Genomic DNA, 25763 nt, shown 5'->3' with positions numbered 1-25763 from the left:
ACACAGTTCTCCCAACTTGGATCCAGAAGCTAAGATGAGCTGTGCTGTGATTACTGATAGCCTGTCCCGTGTGTGTGCGTGTGTGTGTGTGTGTGTGCCCAAGCTGATGAGGGTGCAGGAATCTATTGGCTGCAGGCTCAATTCAACACTTCCATTAGCATCTTTTGAGAGGGAGAGACAGAGAAAGAAAGACAGAGAGGGGAAGGGAGAGGGAGATGTGAACATCGTGTTTTTGTTATTCATTAACAATAACCACGTCTAGTACCGTATTCAGTTGTTGCAGGGTTCGGACAATAAATACATAGGCTATTCCCGGGAGCTCACGGCGGAATTTACCCCAGGCACGTCGCTGGCGCACGAGGCTCTGCAGTCCAGTGACACACGGTCCCGGGATTTCTCTCACCGCTCTTCTGTCCTCTCTCCTTCTTCTCTTTTCTTTGCGGTGAAGGATGAAATGCTCTGCCAGCGGACATTTTTACCGCAGCAGCCACATGAACAGACCAATGGAGCTATGACGTGTGTGTCGGTGAGTCTCATTTATCACCCTGTTCTTCTGTGTGTGTGTGTTTGGTGTCCTGTAGGCTACAACACTCATTACTATTCATCGGATGTTGCGTATCACAGTGAAAATGTTGTGACTAAAACCCGCTATAAAATGTATTTCACTATAAGCTGTAGATAGATAATATAGCTGGATAGCAGAAGGATAAGGTTGCTTTCTTTAGATATGTCCGGATTCAAAGCGTCATGATCTAAGCTGCACAACCTGTGTCATGGCCACTGTAGCACCTGGGGGGTGTCACTGCAGCGAATGGAGAGGAATGGGCTCTGATTAAAATATTCAGCCATATGCAGCTGATACAGGCCCAGACATAGGACGTTGCAGCTGCAGTAGGCCTACCAGTCTCAGCTAAGTGATACATTTAGATGTTATTTGTGGTACACAAATATTACCCCCCCTAAAATCAATTCAATTCAAATGACATGTATTGTCATGAATGGAAAGACCAATACAATAAGAAAAATGACTTGTCCTAAAAATGTTAATGCACATGGGGTGGGGGGGTTGAATTTAATAGCAAGGGCTGAGATTTAGAAACCAATAATAACAATGAGGAAGTAGCTATCGAGTAACATTGGGGTATTTTATATCTGTTTTTCCCACCTTAATTGACGACAGGTTGTTGTCACATACTATGCTGCCAGCTCTAAGATTGTTGGCATGTTGATTTTGAATGTAGGCAGAAAAGATTATTCCTCTGAAACAATAACATAATTACACCATGCTATTGCCATGTTATTACCAGTTTATTCTGTGCTGTAGCCTGAAGTCCAATGTAAAATGCTACCAAGATTACTCTCACTTACTCTGTAGTTGGTGCATGAGAGGAGAGCATGTCAGTTTCTATCATTCTGCACCCTGAAAGGTTGTAGAGCTTGTTCTCTCTGGCCAGTGATGTTTTTCTAATTAGGTCTTCATATCTATACTTAACAGTCTGCCTTTATTTGCACTATGGGCTGTGTCAAAACTTGCATGCATTTTTTTTCAACTGGCAGTAGAAGAAAGAATTTGCCCAGTTCAGCCCACATGCTAAGAGGAGTCTCAATGTACAGTTGAAGTCGGAAGTTTACATACACTTAGGTTGGAGTCATTAAAACTAGTTTTTCAACCACTCCACAAATGTCTTGTTAACAAACTATAGTTTTGGCAAGTGGGTTAGGACATCTACTTTGTGCATGACACAAGTCATTTTTCCAACAATTGTTTACTGACAGATTATTTCACTTATAATTCCCTGCATCACAATTCCAGTGGGTCAGAAGTTTACATACACTAAGTTGACTGTGCCTTTAAACAGCTTGGAAAATTCCAGAAAATGATGGCTTTAGAAGCTTCTGATAGGCTAATTGACTTCATTTGAGTAAATTGGAAGTGTACCTGTGGATGTATTTCAAGGCCTACCTTCAAACTCAGTGCCTCTTTGCTTGACATCATGGGAAAATCAAAAGAAATAAGCCAAGACCTCAGAAAAAAAATTGGAGACCCCCACAAGTCTGGTTCACCCTTGGGAGTAATTTCCAAATGGCTGAAGGTACCACGTTCATCTGTACAAACAATAGTATGCAAGTATAAAAACCATGGGACCACGCAGCCGTCATACCGCTCAGGAAGGAGACGCGTTCCGTCTCCTAGAGATGAACGTACTTTGGTGCAAAAAGTGCAAATCAATCCCAGAACAACAGCAAAGGACCCTGTGAAGATGCTGGAGGAAACAGGTACAAAGGTATCTATATCCACAGTAAAACGAGTCCTATATCGACATAACCTGAAAGGCCGCTCAGCAAGGAAGAAGCAACCGCTTCAAAACCGCCAAAAAAAGCCAGACTACGATTTGCAACTGCACATGGGGTCAAAGATCGTACTTTTTGGAGAAATGTCCTCTTGTCTGATGAAACAAAAATAGAACTGTTTGGCTATAGTGGCCATCGTTATGTTTGGAGGAAAAAGGGGGAGGCTTGCAAGCCAAAGAACACCATCCCAACCGTGAAGCACGGGGGTGGCAGCATCATGTTGTGGGGGTGCTTTGCTGCAGGAGGGAGTGGTGCACTTCACAAAATAGATGGCATCATGAGGATGGAAAATTATGTGGATATACTGAAGCAACATCTCAAGACCTCAGTCAGGAAGTTAAAGATTGGTCGCAAATGGGTCTTCCAAATGGACAATGACCCGAAGCATACTTCCAAAGTTATGGCAAAATGGCTTAAGGACAACAAAGTCAAGGTATTGGAGTGGCCATCGCAAAGCCCTGACCTCTATCCTATAGAAAATTTGTGGGCAGAAATGAGCAAGGAGGCCTACAAACCTGACTCAGTTACACCAGCTCTGTCAGGAGGAATGGGCTAAAATTCACCCAACGTATTGTGGGAAGCTTGTGGAAGGCTACCCAAACATTTGACCCAAGTTAAACAATTTAAAGGCAATGCTACCAAATACTAATTGAGTGTATGTAAACTTCTGACTAACTGGTAATGTGAAGAAAGAAATAAAAGCTGAAATAAATAATTCTCTCTACTATTATTCTGACATTTCACATTCTTAAAATAAAGTGATGATCCTAACTGACCTAAAACAAGGAATTTTTAATAGGATTAAATGTCAGAAATTGTGAAAAACTGAGTTTAAATGTATTTGGCTAAGGTGTATGTAGACTTCCGACTTCAACTGTATATATAATTCAAGGTCTGTCTTTCCATCTTTGTCTGTCTCTGTCTCTCTCCCTCCCTCCAGGCAGAGCAGTGTGACTGTGCGGAGAGAACTGGGAGGTGAGTGGCTGACCCAGGGAGGAGAAAGACATATTCTGAGACCATCGCTGTTTGAGTGTGTGCTAGACTCAGAGTCGGAGTCCTGATCTAATCCGAACACCAACGCTCCCACCGTCCCTCCCACATGTCTCCCCCGTCTCCCCCCACCCCTCTCCTCTTTCTCCCCTCCTCTCTACTGTGTGTACTCTCCATGCTCCTGTCCCTGTCCAAACTGAGGGGCATCCTCCCCCCTCTCCTCTCCCTTATCCTGTCCCTCCCCCCTGCTGCTAGCCAGTCAGTCATCACCACGTCCCAGGGCAGACTGAGGGGTCAGTTGACCCCCATGCCCTCTGACCTGCTGGGCCCTGTGGTCCAGTACCTGGGGGTCCCCTACGCCCGCCCCCCCACCGGGGAGAGACGCTTCCAGCCCCCTGAGCCCCCCCTGTCCTGGCCGGGGGGTGAGAAACGCCACCCAGTTCTCCCCTGTCTGCCCCCAGCCTGTAGAGGAACACAGCCTGCTGACAGAGATGTTACCTCTCTGGTACTCTGCCAACCTGGACATAGCCAGCGCATACCTGGCACAGCAGAGTGAAGACTGCCTCTACCTCAATATATACGTCCCTACTGAGGAAGGTATGTAGTATGTACAAACACACACACACATGCACTGCATCTACCTCAACTTATATTATGCATGCACCCACATGTTTCTTTGCTATCTGCAAGAGCTGTTTAGCGCTCTGAAAATATGGCTTGTGTGTGTTTGTTTCCAGACATCCATGATGAGGGCAGTCTGCGGCCAGTGATGGTGTACGTCCACGGAGGTTCCTACTCAGAGGGGAGCGGCAGCATGATGGACGGCAGTGTCCTGGCTAGCTATGGAAACGTCATCGTCATCACAATCAACTACAGACTGGGAGTACTGGGTTAGTCACCATCATCATCATCATCATCATTGTCGTCATCATCATCACCATCATCACGTCGTTAAATTCCGCCTAATCACCTTTCTGTTACTCTCTCACTGGTTGAAATGTCACATTTCTGTGTTGACACTGGGAAGCTAGCAGCCTGTACACAGCCAGATTCATCTCGTGTGTGTGTGTGTGTGTGTGTGTGTGTGTGTGTGTGTGTGTGTGTGTGTGTGTGTGTGTGTGTGTGTGTGTGTGTGTGTGTGTGTGTGTGTGTGTGTGTGTGTGTGTGTGTGTGTCTGTGTGTGTGTGTGTGTGTGTGTGTGTATATATACGCCTGGTTAGAGGGGAGCCATCAGCTCTGTGTTTATGGCTCACAGTAGGTGGAGTTCAATTAAGCTTATGAGAGAAGGATGAGAGGAGAGAGGCAGGGTGAGAGGCAAGGAGGTGAAGGGAATGGGAGAGAGGGTGAGGGAAGGGGGAGAGAGGAGGGGGGAGGAAAGTATAAACTGAAAGAGGGAGTGAGGGAGTGGAGGAGGAGGAAAAGAGGGGAGGGGAGGAGGAGGAAAAGAGGGGAGTGTTGCAGGAAAAGGGGATATGAGGAAGAGGAGAGTGGAGGAGGAGGAAAAGAGGGGGATGGGAGGAGGAGGAAAAGAGGGGAGTGGAGGAGGAAAAGGGGATGGGAGGAGGAGGAAAATAGGGGAGTGCAGGAGGAGGAAAAGAGGGGGAGGGGAGGAGGAGGAAAAGAGGGGAGTGGAGGAGGAGGAAAAGAGGGGGAGGGGAGGAGGAGGAAAAGGGAAGAGGAAGGGGGGAGAGGAGGGTTGAAGTGATCTGACATGATCATTTAAGGTCACATGTATCTTGTGGCACAGCCCTCAGTGACACCCACACGCTTCAGCTCATCCTGTATATGTCTGTTAGTGACACACTCATGTCCCTAGTGTGGTGTGTGAATTAGTGACACACTCATTTTGCGTCTGCGTCTGTGCATGTGTTCAGTGACACGCAGATGTTCTGGTGTCCCAGGTCTACCCCAGGTCTGACTGGTGGTGAGCCATGGTCACATGACATCATTAGTCACTGAGTCCTCAGGGTTTGGCTACACTGCAAAACATGTCTGTCAATCTCACCAAGATTTTTCTTGTGTTAAGACAATGAATATTGTCTACAGTAAGGCTTAACAACTGCAGCCACATACTGGGTTAGCGTTAGGCTTAGGTTGTAACAGCATACTGTAATAATTGTTATTATTGATTTATTAAAATCATTAATGAGAGATTTATAAGTATCTGCCGTAGTAGCCAATCCCCAGTGAGCCGACTACATGTAGTCCCAGAATTGTAAGGAATCAAACCTAGTGTTTCCTTTTGAAGTAGTGTTTCCCTTTAGTTCCTAGCCCATATTTACATCCTGCTGTTCATATCTTTGATGAAAAGTATTTTTAAATAAGATATTCCTGTTTGATGTGTTATTTTTAAATATAATTTTACTCTTGATATTTACTAGACTTTCCTTTTATATTTGTGAGTATTTTTTATGTGTTATTTCTTCAGGTTTCCTCAGTACGGGTGACCAGGCAGCTAAAGGCAACTATGGTCTGTTGGACCAGATCCAGGCTCTGCGCTGGGTGAAGGAGAACATTGCTGCATTCAGCGGAGACCCAGACAGAGTCACTGTGTTTGGCTCCGGGGCTGGAGCTTCCTGTGTCAGCCTGCTAACTCTGTCCCACTACTCTGAGGGTAAGTAACCTCTAACCCCTGAACCCAACCTCTGAACCCTTACCCTTGACCTCTTAACTTCTGTCAGCCTGGTCACACTTCTCAAAGAGTCACCTCCAATTCCTGACCTATAACCTCTGACCTCTAACCTCTGTCAGCATGCTGTTTATCAGATCTGTTCCAGAAGGCGATCATCCAGAGTGGGACAGCCCTGTCCAGCTGGGCGGTCAACTACCAGCCAGGGAAGTATGCAAGGCTGCTGGGGGACAAAGTGGGCTGCAGCCTGGAGGACTCATCAGAGCTGATTGCCTGCCTGCAGGGGAAGACCTACCAGGAGCTGCTGGAACAGAACATCACCCCAGCTAAATACCACACCGCCTTCGGACCTGTCATCGACGGTGATGTCATCCCTGATGACCCCCAGATACTCATGGAGCAGGTGAGAAAATATAAAACACTCTATGGTTTATATACACTGTGTATACCAAACATTAAGAACACCTTCCTAATACTGAGTTGCATCTTGATACACACAGGAAACTGTTGAGCAGAGTTGCAGTTCTTGACACAAACCGCCTGGCACCTACTACCATACCATGTTCAAAGGCACTTAAATCTTTTGTCTTGCCCATTCACCCTTTGAACGGCACTCATACACATCTACACTGATTGAAGTGGATTTAAGTGACATCAATAAGGGATCATAGCTGTCACCTGGATTCACCTGGTCAGTCTATGTCTTGTAAAGAGAAGGTGTTTTTAATGTTTTGTATATTACAGTGTAGATTATACATGTATTACAAGTTATATGGTTTATTTGTTTTGGCAAGATTTCATTTTGGGTTCTGAGATGAGGGTTAAGGATACATAATATATATATATATATTTTATTTATTTATTGAATATTCAAAGACATACAATATACTTGCAGTGAAGCCGCTCAACAACTACATCATACCAGTCATCCAACAGATTCCCATTCAGAGCGACACACAGAAGCATCCAGGGTCAATGCCCTGCTCAAGGGCACGTTGTCCGATCTACCACTAGGCCAAAAAAGTGAACCCGAACCCTCCAAGATCCCCCCCACAGGTCCCCAATAGCTGTCCCTCAACCATTCGAGACCCCTCCCACAGTCCCCCCCAGGAAGAAAAAGAAAAAATACAATTAATTCCATTTCCCACCCCCAAGAACCCCCCAATGCACCAACAACCAAGAGAATGAACTAAAGAGAAAAAAGGAAAAAACTGAAGAAAACAGCAAACAACAATGCAAAAAATAAAAAATAATAATTAAAACAAAGGACATCAAGGGCAACTAAAATCATAACAGCAATGCCAACTGTATATGTTTGTGTGCATGTCTGGCACTATTACATTTATGTGTGTGTTCTTGTATGTGTTTATTTGAATGAGAGTGTGTGTATATGCATGTGTACACACACCTGCACAGCATCAGCCTTTTAACTTTCATCTTTGACCATCATTCTATCTCTCACACAGCAACTCCACTCCCACTTGTCTCCAATTCCACATACCAACCTTCAGCTTCCCTCAGCCCATCCCATCTATCTCTGCTGGCCACCCACTTCAGGTTTCTACACAACACATATCTTTCAACTATGCTGTGATGTTTAACGGACAATTTCAATCTATCTAATCGAATACAATCCACAGATTGCGAGTTGAAGATAAATACTTTTACTAAGAGTATTAGTATATTAGTAATTGACTGACCCGGTCTCTCCAGATCTCCTAACAGTACTATTTCTAGAGTCAATTTTAGATCAATGCTATGCATTTTCACCTATTCCTGAACCTGAGCCCAGAAACAGGCTACCTGAGGGCAATACCAAAATAAATGGTCTATTGATTCTGTATCCTCACAACAAAATCTGCAGAGCTTCGATGATTTTATGCCCGAAATATAATATTCAACATTTTGTTGGTGGCAAGAATTCTATACAATAATTTTAGCTGAAAAGCACAAAGTCTTGAATCTTGTGTTGTTTTATATATCAACTCATACACCCTCTACCATGGAATCGGTACATCAAAAATCTCTTCCCAACTATTTTGCAATCTGTATTGCACAGTTGTCAACATCCTGGTCCTCAAATGAAACTGGTATACTTTCCTATTTATGCTATTTTTATTCTTTTGCCAGTTTTGATCCTTTATATTGGGCAGACAGACCAGTTCCCTACCTCCTCCCGCAGCCACCCGCCTCCTCCATTTTTGGGGCAATGCTGTAATCAATTGGTTGTACTCTTGGATTGAGCAGACCTTTCCGTACAATTCTGATAACTCCATGAAGGACATAACTCTACAATTCCAATTTACAATATCATTTAAGAACAAATACCCTTTTCAAACATATTTCCCATAAATACAGTTATTTTATCAACCAGCACATTTGAGTTCAGCCATAATATTTGTTGTAATATTTGTTCTATCTTTTCAGGGGGGTGAAATTGAAATTGTAGCCAGCTCTGCAATGTTTGTTTGAAAAAGAGAGATACTTTGAAAAAAGTATAATTTTCAATTAATCGAAAATAAGACATGGCAATCTGCACAAAGGCAAAAAGGCAATTTTTAAACAATGGATGAGCTTTTCTTAGTAATTTACTTGAGAACCATTTAGGGTTCAAATAAAAGTGCTTTTATATTTTATAATCTCAACCCACCCAATTCATATTCATTATATAGATAGGCACGTTTTATTTTATCTGGTTTAGCATCCCAGATAAAGCAAAATATTTTTTGCTCATATGATTTGAAAAATGAATCATCAGGAGTAGGCAGCTCCATAAGTTAGTGAGTAAACTAAGATATGACTAAGGAGTAAATCAGGGCATTTTTTCCATAAATAGACAGGTATTTACCTCTCCATGGTTGCAGGAGCTTGTCTATTTTTACAAGTTTTCTATTGAAATTCATTTTGGAGAGCTTATTTATATATTTTGTGATATGAATACTGAGTATGTCTACTTCACCATCAGGCCATTTTAAAGGTAAACTGCAGGGTAATGTAAAAGTTGTATTTTTTAAGTGTCCACTACGTAATATTATACACTTGTCATAATTAGGTTTTAGTCCAGAGAGTACAGAAAAGTTATCTTGATCTTCAATGAGACATTGCAGGGATCTAGCTTGCGGACTTAATATAAAACTTGAGTCATCAGCCTACATGGACACCTTTGTTTTTAAGTCTTGGATTTCTAATCCTCTATTGTTGTTATTGGATCTGCTTTTAATAGCTAGCATTTCGATGGCCATAACGAATAGACATGGTGACAGCGGACACCCTTGTTTATCTCCTCTTGACAATTCAAAACTCTCTGAGAAGTAGCCGTTATTTACTATTTTACACCTGGGGTTGCTATACATTATTTTAACCCATTTTATAAGAGAATTACTGAAATTGAAAAAACTAGGCATTTATAAATAAAATACAGTCCTACTTTATCAAATGCCTTTTCAAAATCCGCTATAAATACCATTCCTGGCTTCTTATATGTTTCATGATGTTCTATTATTTCTAGTAGTTGTCATATATTATCTCCAATGTATCGTCCATGTAAAAAACCTGTCTGATCAGGATGAACAATACCTGGTAAAACTGTTTTTAATTCTGAGTGCTATGCATTTTGCTAGTATTTTTGCATTACAACATTGAAGTGTAAGGGGCCTCCAGTTTTTTTAGATAGACTGGGTCTTTATATCTGCCATCTGGGTCTTGTTTTAATAATAGAGAAATCAGACCTTTCTGCTGAGTACCTGACAATCAAACAATGGAGCTTTTAGTATATCAAAAAATACTTGATATACCTCTACCGGTATGCCATCAAGCCCTGGGGATTTTCCAGACTAAAATGAATTAATAGCCTCAAAAAGTTATTTCTCTGTAATTTGGCCTTCACACTGATCTTTCTGTACATTTGTTAATTTTCCATTTCTTATATTATTTGGAAAGAATTCCTTACCATAATCTTCATTCAATGGGAAAGGATGAGACGGAAAAGAGAACATCTGCCTAAAATAATTAGCTTCCTCTTTTAAAATATCATTCGGAGAATCATAGATGACTAAGTCTTCAGTAAAGAGTTTCTGCAAATTATTTTTGTTAGTGTTCCTGTATTGGAGATTCAGGAAGAGTTTTGTCCATATTCCATCCAGTTTGCTTTATTTTTGTAATAGATTACATTAGATCGTTCTTGAATAAGTTCCTCAAGTTATTTTTGTTTTTCCTCAGCCACCAATTGTGCAAGTTCTCCCACTTAAAAAGATGAGAGAGGCCTGTAATTTTCATCATAGGTACACGTCAACTATGACAGACAAAATGAGAAAGAAAATCCTGAAAATCACATTGTAGGATTTTTAATGAATTTATTTTTAAATTATGGTGGAAAATAAGTATTTGGTCACCTACAAACAAGCAAGATTTCTGGCTCTCACAGACCTGTAACTTCTTCTTTAAGAGGCTCCTCTGTCCTCCACTCGTTACCTGTATTAACCTCTATGGGCTAGGTGGGACGCTTGCGTCCCACCTACTCAACAGCCAGTGTAATCCCGTGGCGCGTTATTCAAATACTTCAAAAATGCAAAAACTTCAATTTTTCAAACATATGACTATTTTACACCATTTTAAAGACAAGACTCTCGTTAATCTAACCACACTGTCCGATTTCAAAAAGGCTTTACAACGAAAGCAAAACATTAGATTATGTCAGCAGAGTACCCAGCCAGAAATAATCAGATATCCATTTTTCAAGCTAGCATATAATGTCACATAAACCCAAACCACAGCTAAATGCAGCCCTAACCTTTGATGATCTTCATCAGATGACAACCCTAGGACATTATGTTATACAATACATGCATGTTTTGTTCAATCAAGTTCATATTTATATCAAAAACCAGCTTTTACATTAGCATGTGACTAGCATGTGACTAGCATTCCCACCGAACACTGCCGGTGAATTTACTAAATTACTCACGATAAACGTTCACAAAAAACATAACAATTATTTTAAGAATTATAGATACAGAACTCCTCTATGCACTCGATATGTCCGATTTTAAAATAGCTTTTCGGTGAAAGCACATTTTGCAATATTCTCAGTAGATAGCCCGGCATCACAGGGCTAGCTATTTAGACACCCAGCAAGTTTAGCATTCACCAAAGTCAGATTTACTATAAGAAAAATGTTATTACCTTTGCTGTCTTCGTCAGAATGCACTCTCAGGACTTCTACTTCAATAACAAATGTTGGTTTGGTCCCAAATAATCCATTGTTATATCCAAATAGCGGTGTTTTGTTCGTGCGTTCAAGACACTATCCGAAAGGGTAAATAAGGGTTACGAGCATGGCGCATTTCGTGACAAAAAATGTCTAAATATTCCATTACCGTACTTCGAAGCATGTCAACCGCTGTTTAAAATCAATTTTTATGCCACTTTTCTCGTGAAAAAGCGATAATATTCCGACCGGCAAAGCCTGTTTACATTCAACGAGAGAGAAAGTAAAAGCATGCTATCCCCTCATGCACGAGCCTCAGTCTAAAGGCCCTCTGATAGAGCACTTGCCAAATGCGCTAGTGTGTTTCAGCCTGGGCCTTGAATTACGTCATTCAGCTTTTTCCCGGGTTCTGAGAGCCTATGGGAGCCGTACGAAGTGTCACGTTACAGCAAAGATCCTCAGTCTTCAATAAAAAGAGCCAAGATGAACAACTACTTGTCAGACAGGCCACTTCCTGGTCAGAATCTTCTCAGGTTTTTGCCTGCCATATGAGTTCTGTTATACTCACAGACACCATTCAAACAGTTTTAGAAACTTTAGGGTATTTTCCATCCAAAGCCAATAATTATATGCATATTCTAGTTACTGAGCAGGAGTAGTAACCAGATTAAATTGGGTACGTTTTTTATCCGGCCGTGTAAATACTGCCCCCTATCCCCAACAGGTTAATGGCAACTGTTTGAACTTGTTATCAGATAAAAAGACACCTGTCCACAACCTCAAACAGTCACACTCCAAACTCCACTATGGCCAAGACCAAAGAGCTGTCAAAGGACACCAGAAACAAAATTGTAGACCTGCACCAGGCTGGGAAGACTGAATCTGCAATAGGTAAGCTGCTTGGTTTGAAGAAATCAACTGTGGGAGCAATTATTAGGAAATTGAAGACATACAAGACCACTGATAATCTCCCTCGATCTGGGGCTCCACGCAAGATCTCACCCCGTGGGGTCAAAATGATCACAAGAACGGTGAGCAAAAATCCCAGAAGCACAAGGGGGACCAAGTGAATGACCTGCAGAGAGCTGGGACCAAAGTAACAAAGCCTACCATCAGTAACACACTACGCCGCCAGGGACTCAAATCCTTCAGTGCCAGACGTGTCCCCCTGCGTAAGCCAGTACATTTCCAGGCCCGTCTGAAGTTTGCTAGAGAGCATTTGGATGATCCAGAAGAGGATTGGGAGAATGTCATATGGTCAGATGAAACCAAAATATAACTTTTTGGTAAAAACTCAACTCGTCGTGTTTGGAGGACAAAGAATGCTGAGTTGCATCCAAAGAACACCATACCTACTGTGAAGCATGGGGGTGGAAACATCATGCTTTGGGGCTGTTTTTCTGCAAATGGACCAGGACGACTGATCCGTGTAAAGGAAAGAATGAATGGGGCCATGTATCGTGAGATTTTGAGTGAAAACCTCCTTCCATCAGCAAGGGCATTGAAGATGAAACGTGGCTGGGTCTTTCAGCATGACAATGATCCCAAACACACCGCCCGGGCAACGAAGGAGTGGCTTCGTAAAAGCATTTCAAGGTCCTGGAGTGGCCTAGCCAGTCTCCAGATCTCAACCCCATAGAAAATCTTTGGAGGGAGTTGAAAGTCCGTGTTGCCCAGCGACAGCCCCAAAACATCACTGCTCTAGAGGAGATCTGCATGGAGGAATGGGCCAAAATACCAGCAACAGTGTGTGAAAACCTTGTGAAGACTTACAGAAAACGTTTGACCTGTGTCATTGCCAACAAAGGGTATATAACAAAGTATTGAGATAAACTTTTGTTATTTACCAAATACTTATTTTCCACCATAATTTGCAAATAAATTCATTAAAAATCCTACAATGTGATTTTCTTGATTTTCTTTTCTCATTTTGTCTGTCATAGTTGAAGTGTACCTTTGATGAAAATTACAGGCCTCTCATCTTTTTAAGTGGGAGAGCTTGCACAATTGGTGGCTGACTAAATACCTTTTTGCCCCACTGTATATTCCTTTTCTTTTAGCCATGTAAAGACTGATCTTCTTTTTTTATAATCTGCTAAACCATTACAGTTATAACTGGCTATACTTATTTCACCCCTTACCATATCTAGATACTATTCTCAGTCTAAATTGACCATAATTAGTGCTTGTAAAGTTACTGCCATCAGAGGTATTATAAAGGTCAAAACTAGAGCTTTCAAATGTCTGATATTTAGAATTCAAGAAATAGGTTCTAGCAATATTTGTTTTATTCCCTTGCCTGTGAGCCAATGCCACAGATGTTAGAATATTGTGACAAGATATTATGTGTGTAGCAAATCTGAGTAGGTTGATGTGTATGATATTGGATGTGATATAGTGAGAGTGTGTACGATGTCTGTATAAGAGTAAGACTATAATGTGTGATGTCCAAATAAATAATAACTGCCAATTTGCATGGTTGAGTGTCTATGGGTGTAACATGTAGCGTATAGCCTTAATACTCATGATGATAATTGTAATCCATATCGTATCACCATCATATTTGCATCATAACTACCTTTAACATCATTGAAAAACACATCCAGCATTTCCATAGCAATCGACGTTTCACATGATCATGAAAGAGACCTTGCATTACTCTAGAGATGGCTTCACTACAGTACAAATGTATTCCGTACAATATGTTATTATTCCCCAATGCCCCTATTCTGATATCTTCCCCTTGCTTGTTGTAAACATATATAAACTTGTAGACAAATACATAAAAAGATAGACAAACAATAAACACATTAAATTATAAACAGTTCTCGACAATAGAGGGAGAGAAGAGAAGAGAAAAGAGAGAAAGAGAGAGTGCGAAGAGAGCGAGATCAGGTGTGTGTGTGTATGTATAAGTCCGTATGTGTAAGCAAGCATGTAATTGAGTATGTGTATGTTCATATCCACTTCATAATGTTCTGATATTTTTACAGTTTCCATACCTTCTTTTTTTTCGTAACCTGAAGTCCCTGTAGAATTTAGTACAGCCACGGTGTTATGGAGCTGTCTGGGAATAGCTGTCCATCTATAAAGACTTTGTCCACAATGATAAAGGCACGCCTACCATCCATCCTTTGTTGTCTTTGTACCGGGTACAGTCTCTTACGATGTTCGTTTATCTCCCTTGGAAATTGGTCATTGAGATTGAATTTGGTCCCTTTCAGCTCCCTTCCCCTGCTTTTGATCAGCTCCTTTTGTTGGTAGTGTTCAAATTTTGCGATGATCGGTCGGGGACTCTTGGTCTTGTCGCTCCGAGCTCCAAGTCTGTGTACTCGGTGGAAAGCCATCTTGTTTACAGTCTCTGTAGGAAGTTTCGAGGCGGATTGCATTAATTTTCTGATCACGCCCTCTGGATTATTGGATGCGTCCTCAGGAATCCCAGAAAAAAATAGATTCTCATGCATGCTACGACTTTGTATGTCTACTAGCGACTCCTTCATCACCCTGTTTTCCCTGAGTAGACAATCCATGTTGGAATCGTGGATTTTTACCTTGGCTGTGAGTGTCTTGTTTTCTCTTTGGAGCGTGAGAATTTCACTCTGGCTGAACTCCAAACTCCCCCTCAGCCCTGCTACCTCCTCACACAACTTTTCCAGTGTTGCATGGATTCCAGCCAGAGCACTAGCCTCTACCTCAATGGTAAGTAAATCGTCCGTGTCTGTAGATTAATTTGTTTTTCTTTTTTTTCTGGTTAAAGTTATTTTGTGAGGTGGTCGGATCTTTCCATGATGGAGTATGTTGTTCCTCCATAGCGTAAAGCTGTTGGTACTCGCCGATTTCCCTCAGGATCTCCTTAGTATCCAGATTGGCTCTTTACTGCAACCAGTTGTTTTATGAAAAGATAACAATGTGTCTTTCCCATGACGACGACAGGTGTCTGTAGTACAGCCAGCTAGCACTCGCGGAATCCATGCAAAAAAAGGAACAGAAACTTGCAGTCCCAGCCGTAACGGCTAACCACGTCGTGGAATCCTTAGCAACAAAACTTAGTTCGGATTAAAATCGATTTAATGAAAATGTTTTAATATAAACAACAAACCGAGTGTAGACAGTACAATGTTCTGTTTTGCATAATATTGTTATTGACAACCCTGTTCTTCACACACAGGGGGAGTTCCTCAACTATGACATCATGCTGGGTGTGAACCAGGGGGAGGGGCTTAAGTTCGTTGACGGGATGGTCAATGGTGAGGATGGCGTCTCCGGCGACGATTTTGACTTTGCCGTGTCAGACTTCGTGGACAGTCTCTACGGCTACCCAGAGGGGAAGGTAGGCTGCAGGAAAATGTCTATCCACATCCAGTGCTTCTATTCAGTTGCTGGAGGGCAAAGAATATGTTCAGCAAAAAGTAAAAATAGACTCTGCATACTGCAATCCATCTATGCTCCCATGTGCTTTATTGACAAGGTATTTTTTTATCCTTGCGGTAGGACACGTTGAGAGAGAGCATTAAGTTCATGTACACAGACTGGGCCGACCGGGAGAACTCTGAAACCCGGCGGAAGACGCTAGTCGCTCTGTTCACTGATCACCAGTGGGTGGCGCCGGCGGTGGCCACAGCAGACCTCCATGCCCAGTATGGATCGCCAACATACTTCTACTCCTTCTACCACCACTGTCAGAGTGACGTGTCGCCCGCCTGGGCTGACTCCGCCCACGGAGATGAGGTGCCATATGTGTTCGGTCTGCCGCTGATTGGACCCACAGACCTCTTCAACTGTAACTTCTCTAAAAATGATGTGATGCTCAGCGCCGTGGTCATGACATACTGGACCAACTTCGCCAAGACAGGGTGAGATATTGTCTTGTATAACTCTTTCGCTAAGAAACATCTCTTACTTTCCCCTAATGAATGGTAAAGTAACCATGATTAACCTTTAAGATAACTTTTCCTGACTGTGTTTTTCTTCTCTGTCTCAGAGATCCTAACCAGCCAGTGCCCCAGGACACCAAGTTCATCCACACCAAACCCAACCGCTTTGAGGAGGTGGCCTGGGCCAAGTATACCCCCAAAGAACAGCTTTACCTGCACATCGGCCTGAAGCCACGTGTCAGAGACCACTACAGGTAGATACAATAATCACAGACCATTACAGACCACTACAGGTAGAGACAATAATCACAGACCATTACAGACCACTACAGGTAGATGCAATGATCACAGACCATTACAGACCACTACAGGTAGATACAATAATCACAGACCATTATAGACCACTACAGGTAGATACAATTATCACAGACCACTACAGGTAGATAAAATTATCACAGACCATTACAGACCACTACAGGTAGATCAAATTATCACAGACCATTACAGACCACTACAGGTAGATCAGATCATCACAGATCATTACAGACCACTACAGGTAGATCAGATTATCACAGACCATTACAGACCACTACAGGTAGATCAGATTATCACAGACCATTACAGACCACTACAGGTAGATCAGATCATCACAGACCATTATAGACCACTACAGGTAGATCAGATCATCACAGACCATTATAGACCACTACAGGTACATCAGATAATCACAGACCACTACAGGTAGATCAGATCATCACAGACCATTACAGACCACTACAGGTAGATCAGATCATCACAGACCATTACAGACCACTACAGGTAGATCAGATCATCACAGACCACTACAGGTAGATGTTTCCCTGCCTGCCTTTCTTGCTGCTGCCATATCTTGTTAAACTTTGCAATGTTAGCACTTCATGCTAGCAGCACTTGCCACTTTCCCCTTCTATCTGTTTAATGTATAATAACTATAATTTATAATGTATGATGTTATCTTATGTTATTGTGTATATTTTGTCAGATTCCTTGTGAAATATAGTTTTTCTTTTTATGGATGATGATTCTGCTGCAAAACCAAACCCCAAAACTTTTCTCCACCTCCAGAGCCACCAAGACAGCGTTCTGGCTGCAGCTGGTTCCCCACCTCCACAACATCAACGAGTTGCTGCAGTACGTGTCCTCTGCAACCCACAGCCCTCCCCAGGACACAACTCCTCACTCCTACACCAAGCGGTTGTCTAAAGGCCTGGGCTTGGGCAGCACGCGCCACCCCAACCCCCCGTCCACGCCCCAGGCTCCGGCACTGCAGGGGGAGGAGCTGCAGGTCCCCCACCCCGTCTTGGAGGACTACTCCACTGAGCTGAGCGTTACCATCGCAGTGGGAGCCTCACTCCTCTTCCTCAACATCCTGGCCTTCGCTGCTCTGCTTTACAAGAAAGACAAGCGCAAGATGGAACATCGCAGGCCGCCACGCCCACCTCCACGCCATGAAATCATCAATGCTGATATCACACACCAGCTGCAGGGGGAGGGGCTTCTGAAGCAGCTGGAGGCTGAGGCCCTGCATCAACACAACACCCTGGAGATACACGACACACACAACATACACCACACGCTGGAGACTCTTGACACGCTGGACACACAGGACATCTACAACACTCTGGACACCCTGCGACTGACCTGTCCACCAGACTACACCCTAACCCTGAGACGCTCCCCTGACGATGTGCCCCTGATGACTCCCAGGTCTCTGCCCATGACCCCTGGCTCTCACCCCACCACCCCAATGACCCCCATGACACCTGGATCTGTTGTGGGGATGCAGCCCATGCAGGGCTTTAGTCCTTACAGTAACACACACTTGCCCCATATGCACACGCACACACACCCCAACACACACACACACTCCACCACACGCGTATAACCACAGACAGAGATGGAGGAGGACAGTTTCTCCAGTCCAACTAAGATGACAATCCAGTCTGCCGTGTTGCATGTGTAGAACACTGAGGGAGTGGAAGTGATGAACTCTGGGAGAGGAAGTAATGTGCATCAGTAAATGGAACATTATAAATGGGAACATCCAAAATGGCTGCCAATATGGTCCATACATCATGGAAACATTGCTTGTCTATAAGCTGCATCAAAAATGGTCTGTGTTGCCGTGTGACTTGCCCTGGAGTGGGGCTTCTGTGATGTGCAGATCAGATCAGACTACTGACTGAACCACTCTGGGAAAAACTTGAAGAACCAGTGAAATTTGAATGTAGAATTTTTCAATTGCAATGAAATCCTTCAGAGGATCAACGTTCCCTGCAGCTCTGTGCTCAGCCTGGCCATCGATGTGGTCTGAATGATAGGAACCGACAGACAGAGTGAACAACAGGCAGACGGGGAAAGATTCAGACTCTATTCCTGGCCTTTAGGTCAAAGGCCTCTGAAGGGTTCAACAATAACAAGTTCAACAGTCCAAAGGTCACATCTACCAACCAGCAGTCTGTTCAAATATGTAAATAACTTGTAAACATTATGGAGAAAAGATTGTAAGATTTAAAGGTTTTACTGTTTTATCGCATCAAAATATGTTATTTAAGGCTTTAATTTGAGTTGATTATAAATGTATAGGTCCTCAGAACAAGATGTCATTTGACGCTTACTTCTGACATCTTAACCCTGACCCTAATCCTAACCCTGATTATATCTATGCCCACCCTCTTCTCTGAGCCGAGGCTTGTACTTGGACATGGAACTGGGTCTGTCCTTGGCCCTCTCTCTGTCATGGTCCCTTACCTTTGTCCTTAGGCTAAAGGCGTCAGCATGTTTTAGTTCGAATGAGGGTGCTCGCATAATCCCTTAAAAGACCTTTGTTTGAAAAATGAAAAATAAGCGGCAATAGTACTGTTTGTCCATTTTGAGATGCCATAGCCACTTCCCCAAAATAGTCAAGAAATCTTTCATTAATTTTGACGTTTTTTTTCCCAAGGAGATCTAAGTCGCGCAATTTTACATCTAACTAAGATGTTTGGTGCAGTATTTCTCAAGTGAAAGAATCTGCATCAGAACGAGTTGTTTCGAGTTGAATGACAACAGGCACTTCATTGAACAACTCCGACGAGGGGGCGTAGACTTCGGCTTGCCTCGCTAAAAAATTAGTGTGCCTGAACAATTGAAAAAACCCTTGCCAAAGTCCAAAACAAACAAAAACTTCGCAAAATGTTGTCATAATATATGCACAAACTGTTCTGAACTGTTTCAGAAGCATGTGGACGCCTTAACCCCTGACCCTGACCTCTAACCCTGATCCACATCCTAACCTCGACCCTCATCTTAACCTCAACCTGTCTATGAACCCTTATTTCAGTCCCATACCTTAGACCCCTTACCCGAAACGCTGACTTCTAACCCAGAGACTTAACTGATCAGTTGACCTGAGACCCGAATTCAATCATGCTGAAGTCTAAAACGTTACGATTGAATTCTGTCCCGACACATATTCTGCATTTTTGAGCTTTTTGAACCACAAAAGTAAACTAAATAATATCATATACTGTATTGTATTTAAAGAAAGCTGAAACAGTGGATCTGAAACAATGAATCTTATTTGAAATGCTACTATAGGCTAGATTAGAAGATGTCTTTTTTATAATTATTTTCAGTTTCTGCGTAAACAGATGGAAGGAGTCTTTGCTGTATGAGAACTTTCTGCTGCATTTTGTTAAATAAAATATATCTGTATTTTACCATTTATATGCTTCTCATATACAGTGCCTTCAGAAAGAATTCACACTCCTTGACTGTTTCCATTTTTTTGGTGTTACAGCCTGAATTTAAAATCGATTAAATTGAGATGTTGTGTTACTGGCCTACACACAATACCCCATCATGTCAAAGTGGAATTAAGTTTTTAGAAATGTTTACAAAATAATTAAAAATGAAAAGCTGAAATGTCTTGAGTCAATAACTATTCAACCACTTTGTTATGGCAAGCCAAAAGAAGTTCAAGACTGAAGATTTGCTGAACAAGTCACATAATATGTTGCATGGACTCACTCTGTGTGCAATAATAGTGTTTAACATGATTTTTGAATGACTACCTCATCTCTGTACCCCACACAAACAGGGGCTTCTGAAGCAGCTGGAGGCTGAGGCCCTGCATCAACACAACACCCTGGAGATACACGACACACACAACATACACCACACATTGGAGGCTCTTGACATGCTGGACACACAGGACATCTACAACACTCTGGACACCCTGCGACTGACCTGTCCACCAGACTACACCCTAACCCTGAGACGCTCCCCTGACGATGTGCCCCTGATGACTCCCAGGTCTCTGCCCATGACCCCTGGCTCTCACCCCGCCACCCCCATGATCCCCATGACACCTGGATTTGTTGTGGGGGTGCATCCCAACTAAGACAACGATCCAGTCTGCCGTGTTGCATGTGTAGGACACGGAGGGAGTGGAAGTGATGAACTCTGGGAGAGGAAGTAATGTGCATCAGGAAATGAAACATTATGAATGAGAACATCCAAAATGGCTGCCAATATGGTCCATACATCATGGAAACATTGCTTGTCTATAAGCTGCATCAAAAATGGTCTGTGTTGCCGTGTGACTTGCCCTGGATTGGGGCTTCTGTAATGTCCAGGTCAGACTACTGACTGAACCACTCTGGGAACAACTTGAAGAACCAGTGAAGTTTGAATGTAGAATTTTTCAATTGCAAAGAAATCCTTCAGAGGATCAATGTTCCCTGCAGCTCTGTGCTCAGCCTGGCCATAGATGTGGTCTGAATGATAGGAACCGACAGACAGAGTGAACAACAGACAGACGGGAAAGATTCAGACTCTAGTCCTGGCCTTTAGGTCAAAGGCCTCTGAAGGGTTCAACAATAACAAGTTCAACAGTCCAAAGGTCACATCTACCAACCAGCAGTCTGTTCAAATATGTAAATAACTTGTAAACATTATGGAGAAAAGATTGTAAGATTTAAAGGTTTTACTGTTTTATCGCATCAAAATGTGTTATTTAAGGCTTTAATTTGAGTTGATTATAAATGTATAGGTCCTCAGAACAAGATGTCATTTGACGCTTACTTCTGACATCTTAACCCTGACCCTAATCCTAACCCTGATTATATCTATGCCCACCCTCTTCTCTGAGCCGAGGCTTGTACTTGGACATGGAACTGGGTCTGTCCTTGGCCCTCTCTCTGTCATGGTCCCTTACCTTTGTCCTTAGGCTAAAGGCGTCAGCATGCTTTAGTTCGAATGAGGGTGCTCGCATAATCCCTTAAAAGACCTTTGTTTAAAAAGAAAGCGGCAATAGTACTGTTTGTAGGAGATCTAAGTCGCGCAATTTTACATCTAACTAAGATGTTTGGTGCAGTATTTCTCAAGTGAAAAGATCTGCATCAGAACAAGTCGTCTCGAGTTGAATGACAACAGGCACTTCATTGAACAATTCCGACGAGGGGGTGTAGACTTCGGCTACCGACTCTGGCTACCAGACTTCGGCTACCGACTCTGGCTACCAGACTTCGGCTACCGACTCTGGCTACCAGACTCCGAATACCAGACTCCGAATACCAGACTCCGGCTACCAACTCCGGCTTGCCTCGTGAAAAAATGAAGTGTTCCTGAACAGTTGAAAAACCCTTTCGGAAGTCCAAAACAAACAAAAACATCGCAAAATGGCGTCATAATATATGTACAAACTGTTCCGAACTGTTCTGGAAGCATGCGGACGCCTTAACCCCTGACCTGTAACCTCTGGCCCTGATCTCTAACCCTGATCCACATCCTAACCTCGACCCTCATCCTAACCTCAACCTGTCTATGAACCCTTATTTCAGTCCCGTACCCTAGACCCCTTACCCGAAACGCTGACTTCTAACCCAGAGACTTAACTGATGAGTTGACCTGAGACCCGAATTCAATCATGCTGAAGTCTAAAACGTTACGATTGAATTCCGTCCCGACACATATTCTGCATTTGTGAGCTTTTTGAACCACAAAAGTAAATCTAATAATATCATATCCTGTATTGTATTTAAAGAAAGCTGCAACAGTGGATCTGAAACGATGAATCTTATTTGAAATGCTACTATAGGCTAGATTAGAAGATGTCTTTTTTATAATTATTTTCAGTTTCTGCGTAAACGGATGGAAGAGTCTTTGCTGTATGAGATCTTTCTGCTGCATTTTGTTAAATAAAATATATCTGTATTTTACCATTTATATGCTTCTCATATACAGTGCCTTCAGAAAGAATTCACACTCCTTGACTGTTTCCATTTTTTGGGCGTTACAGACAGAATTTAAAATAGATTAAATTGAGATGTTGTGTCACTGGCCTACACACAATACCCCATCATGTCAAAGTAGAATTATGTTTTTAGAAATGTTTACAAAATAATTAAAAATGAAAAGCTGAAATGTCTTGAGTCAATAACTATTCAACCACTTTGTTATGGCAAGCCAAAAGAAGTTCAAGACTGAAGATTTGCTGAACAAGTCACATAATATGTTGCATGGACTCACTGTGTGCAATAATAGTGTTTAACATGATTTTTGAATGACTACCTCATCTCTGTACCCCACACATACAATTATCTGTAAGATCCCTCAGTCGAGCAGTGAATTTCAAACACAGATTCAACCACAAAGACCAGGGAGGTTTTCCAATGCCTCGCAAAGAAGGGCACCTATTGGTAGATGTGTAAACATTTAAAAAGCAGACATTGTATATCCCTTTGACCATGGTGAAGTTATTCATTACTCTTTGGATGGTGAATCAATACACCCAGTCACTACAAAGATGCAGGCACATTTCTTAACTCAGTTGCCGGAGAGGAAGGAAACCGCTCAGGGATTTCACCATGAGGCCAATGGTGACTTTAGAACAGTTACAGAGTTTAATGGCTGTGATAGGAGAAAACTGAGGATGGATCAACAACATTGTAGTTACTCTACAATACTAACATAAATGACAGAGTGAAAAGAAGGAAGCCTGTGCAGAATACAAATATTCCAAAAGATGCATATTGTTTCCAAAAAGGCACTAAAGCAAAATGTAACTTTATGTCCTGAATACAAAGCATTATGTTTGGGGCAAATCCAACACATCACTGAGTACCACTCTTCATATTTTCAAGCATGGTGGTGGTGGCATAATATTGTGTGCTTGTTCTCGGCAAGGACTAGGGTGTTTTTAGGATAAACATTTTTGGAATAGAATTAAGCACAGGAAAACCTGTTGCTCAAGGTGATTCTAACATGTATTGACTCAGGGGTGTGAATACTTATGCAAATGAGATTTCTGAATTTAATTTTCAATACATTTACAAACATTTCAAAAAACATGTTTTCACTTTGTCATTATGGGGTATTGTGTGTAGGTGAGACTTTTTTTAAAATCAATTTTGAATTCCGGCTGTAAAACAACAAAATGTGGAATAAATGGGGTCTGAATAGTTTCTGAAGGCACTGCATCTACTGTACTCTCATAGGTTTACTGTCTTCTGGGATAAAAAAAATCCTGATGTTCTTAAACAAAACCACTGTTTCTGTCCCCAGGACAGACACGCACACATGCACACGTTTTGCTCTTGTCACGCCCTGATCTGTTTCACCTGTCCTTGTGCTTGTCTCCATCCCCTCCAGGTGTCGCCCATCTTCCCCACTTATCCTCTGGGTATTTATACCTGTGTTTTCTGTCTGTCTGGGCCAGTTTGTCTTGTTTGTTCAAGTCAACCAGCGTTTTGTGTCTCAGCTCCTGCTTTTTCTGGTCTCTCTTTTCTCATCCTCCTGGTTTTGACCCCTGCCTGTCCTGACCCTGTCCCTGCCCGCCTGACCACTCTGCCTGTCCCTGAGCCTGCCTGCCGTTCTGTACCTTTGCTCCTACTCTTGATTACCGACCTCTGCCTGACCTGAACCTGAGCCTGCCTGTCGTCCTGTACCTTGGCCTCTACTCTGGATTATCGACCCCTGCCTGTCGTTTGCCTGCCCCTGTTGTTACAATAAACATTGTTACTTCACACAGTCTGTACTTGGGTCTTACCTTGATTCCTGATAGTTCATTTTAGATCCTCGTGGGGACCTAAAAGGTATTTCCAGCTTAACCCATAAACCTAACCCTTTAACCTAACACTAATTCTTGCCCTAACCAAAGCTTACAATAACCTTTGTCCTCATGGGAAATGTCCACTTTTTCTTGTTTTACTATCCTTGTGGGGACTTTAAAAGTCCACACTCTTTCTCTCTCTCTCTCTCTCTCTCTCTCTCTCTCTCTCTCTCTCTCTCTCTCTCTCTCTCTCTCTCTCTCTCTCTCTCTCTCTCTCTCTCTCTTTCTGTGAAGCTGGAGATTTAAGTGATTAAGCATTCGCTCTACATCCAAAGAACAATAGCTCACAGGGCCTGAATTACAATGACTCTCTTCTCCTCTTTCTCATTCATCACTAGCCACCCCCCCTTTTGCATTGCTATTTTCAGATTGTGCCCCCCTTTGAATGTGAGCATGGTGGTGTAACCTTGCAGAATAATACCTTATTTTCCTTCTGACACACTAAAGGGGAGTTTTTCTATTTACAGGGATGAAATAATAGGGGGCTTTTCACACTGCACATTTTCCTGCTTAGGCCAGATCTGAAAGCTAAGCTGCCCTGGTCTGGAGCAGGATCACTGTCTTTTTGGTGTTAGCCCCAGAAATGTCCCCAAATTTCCAGTGTGAAATGTAAAAATATTTAGTAGGCATCAACATTTATTGAATCTCTCGTGGACGTAACTGGTACCGTAGAATCTGTTAATTATGGAATGGAATGCGTGGGATAACAAGCAGCAGTAATTCTGGTGTATGGGTTTTTCGTTAACTTTATTTGGACAAATCACAATTTCGCAGGTGTTAGCATCTTTTGAATTTCTGAAGGGGAGGGGACATTCGCCTGTAAGTTGCAAAGAGAGAGGGTGAAGCTCCTCATTCTGGTTCCAGTCCTTGTTCTAACATTTCTTGATCCCCTCTCTTAACACGTATAGACCCACAACTTAATTGAGAAGCTGACCAATTACGTGAGACTTTAGTTCTGGGTTAACCGAGATGAACATTTATTATCCAATTACACTGCATCACCATTACTACATTTGGATATTGTCTCTAAGTAATTTATTTGTTCTGGTGGCTAGAAAGGCTGGAGTTGTCACAAAATACTCAAAACCCAATATAGAGTTCTGAAACTTCACAATTTATACTAATTTCTTTCTCTCTCTCCATCTCTTCCTTCTCTCACATCCTGGCAACAGTAACTACACTAAAGAACCTGAACAGAATGCCTTTTCCCATGGCGCCCTTCTCTGCCCTAGATAGATACTGTTGCCCATGCTGCACGCATGCGCACGCACGCACGCACACACGCACACACACACACACACACACACACACACAACTATATATACATACAGGTCGGGGGAAGGTGCTGAATATTGCCTGAGAACCGAAGTGAAAATCGTAAATACGTTATTATATCTGAGATTACATTTTCATTATGTATGAAACGGTAATGGAGTAATTCCATGTTAAATCCTTTAAGAAGCCTTATTCCCTTATTCTGTGTTTGTGTTTAATTGTTGCCTGAGGCTTAGTGACCAAGCTGTGCTTTGATGCTGGAGTTTGTTTATCTTTAAAACTGCATCTCTGTTCTATTTCTGT

At 42.4% G+C, this 25763-nt stretch overlaps 1 pseudogene; it reads left to right on the top strand.

Annotated features, from left to right (window-relative positions):
- LOC106582232 (neuroligin-4, X-linked-like) lies at positions 1-19798 on the top strand (annotated as a pseudogene).
- Positions 19799-25763: the final 5965 nt, after the last annotated feature.

The sequence above is a fragment of the Salmo salar genome, chromosome ssa21 (assembly GCF_905237065.1).
Source record: "Salmo salar chromosome ssa21, Ssal_v3.1, whole genome shotgun sequence".
NCBI classification, from domain to species: Eukaryota; Metazoa; Chordata; class Actinopteri; order Salmoniformes; family Salmonidae; genus Salmo; species Salmo salar.
Note: the sequence above shows the minus strand (reverse complement) of the source record. Positions and strands in the feature narration are given on the sequence as shown.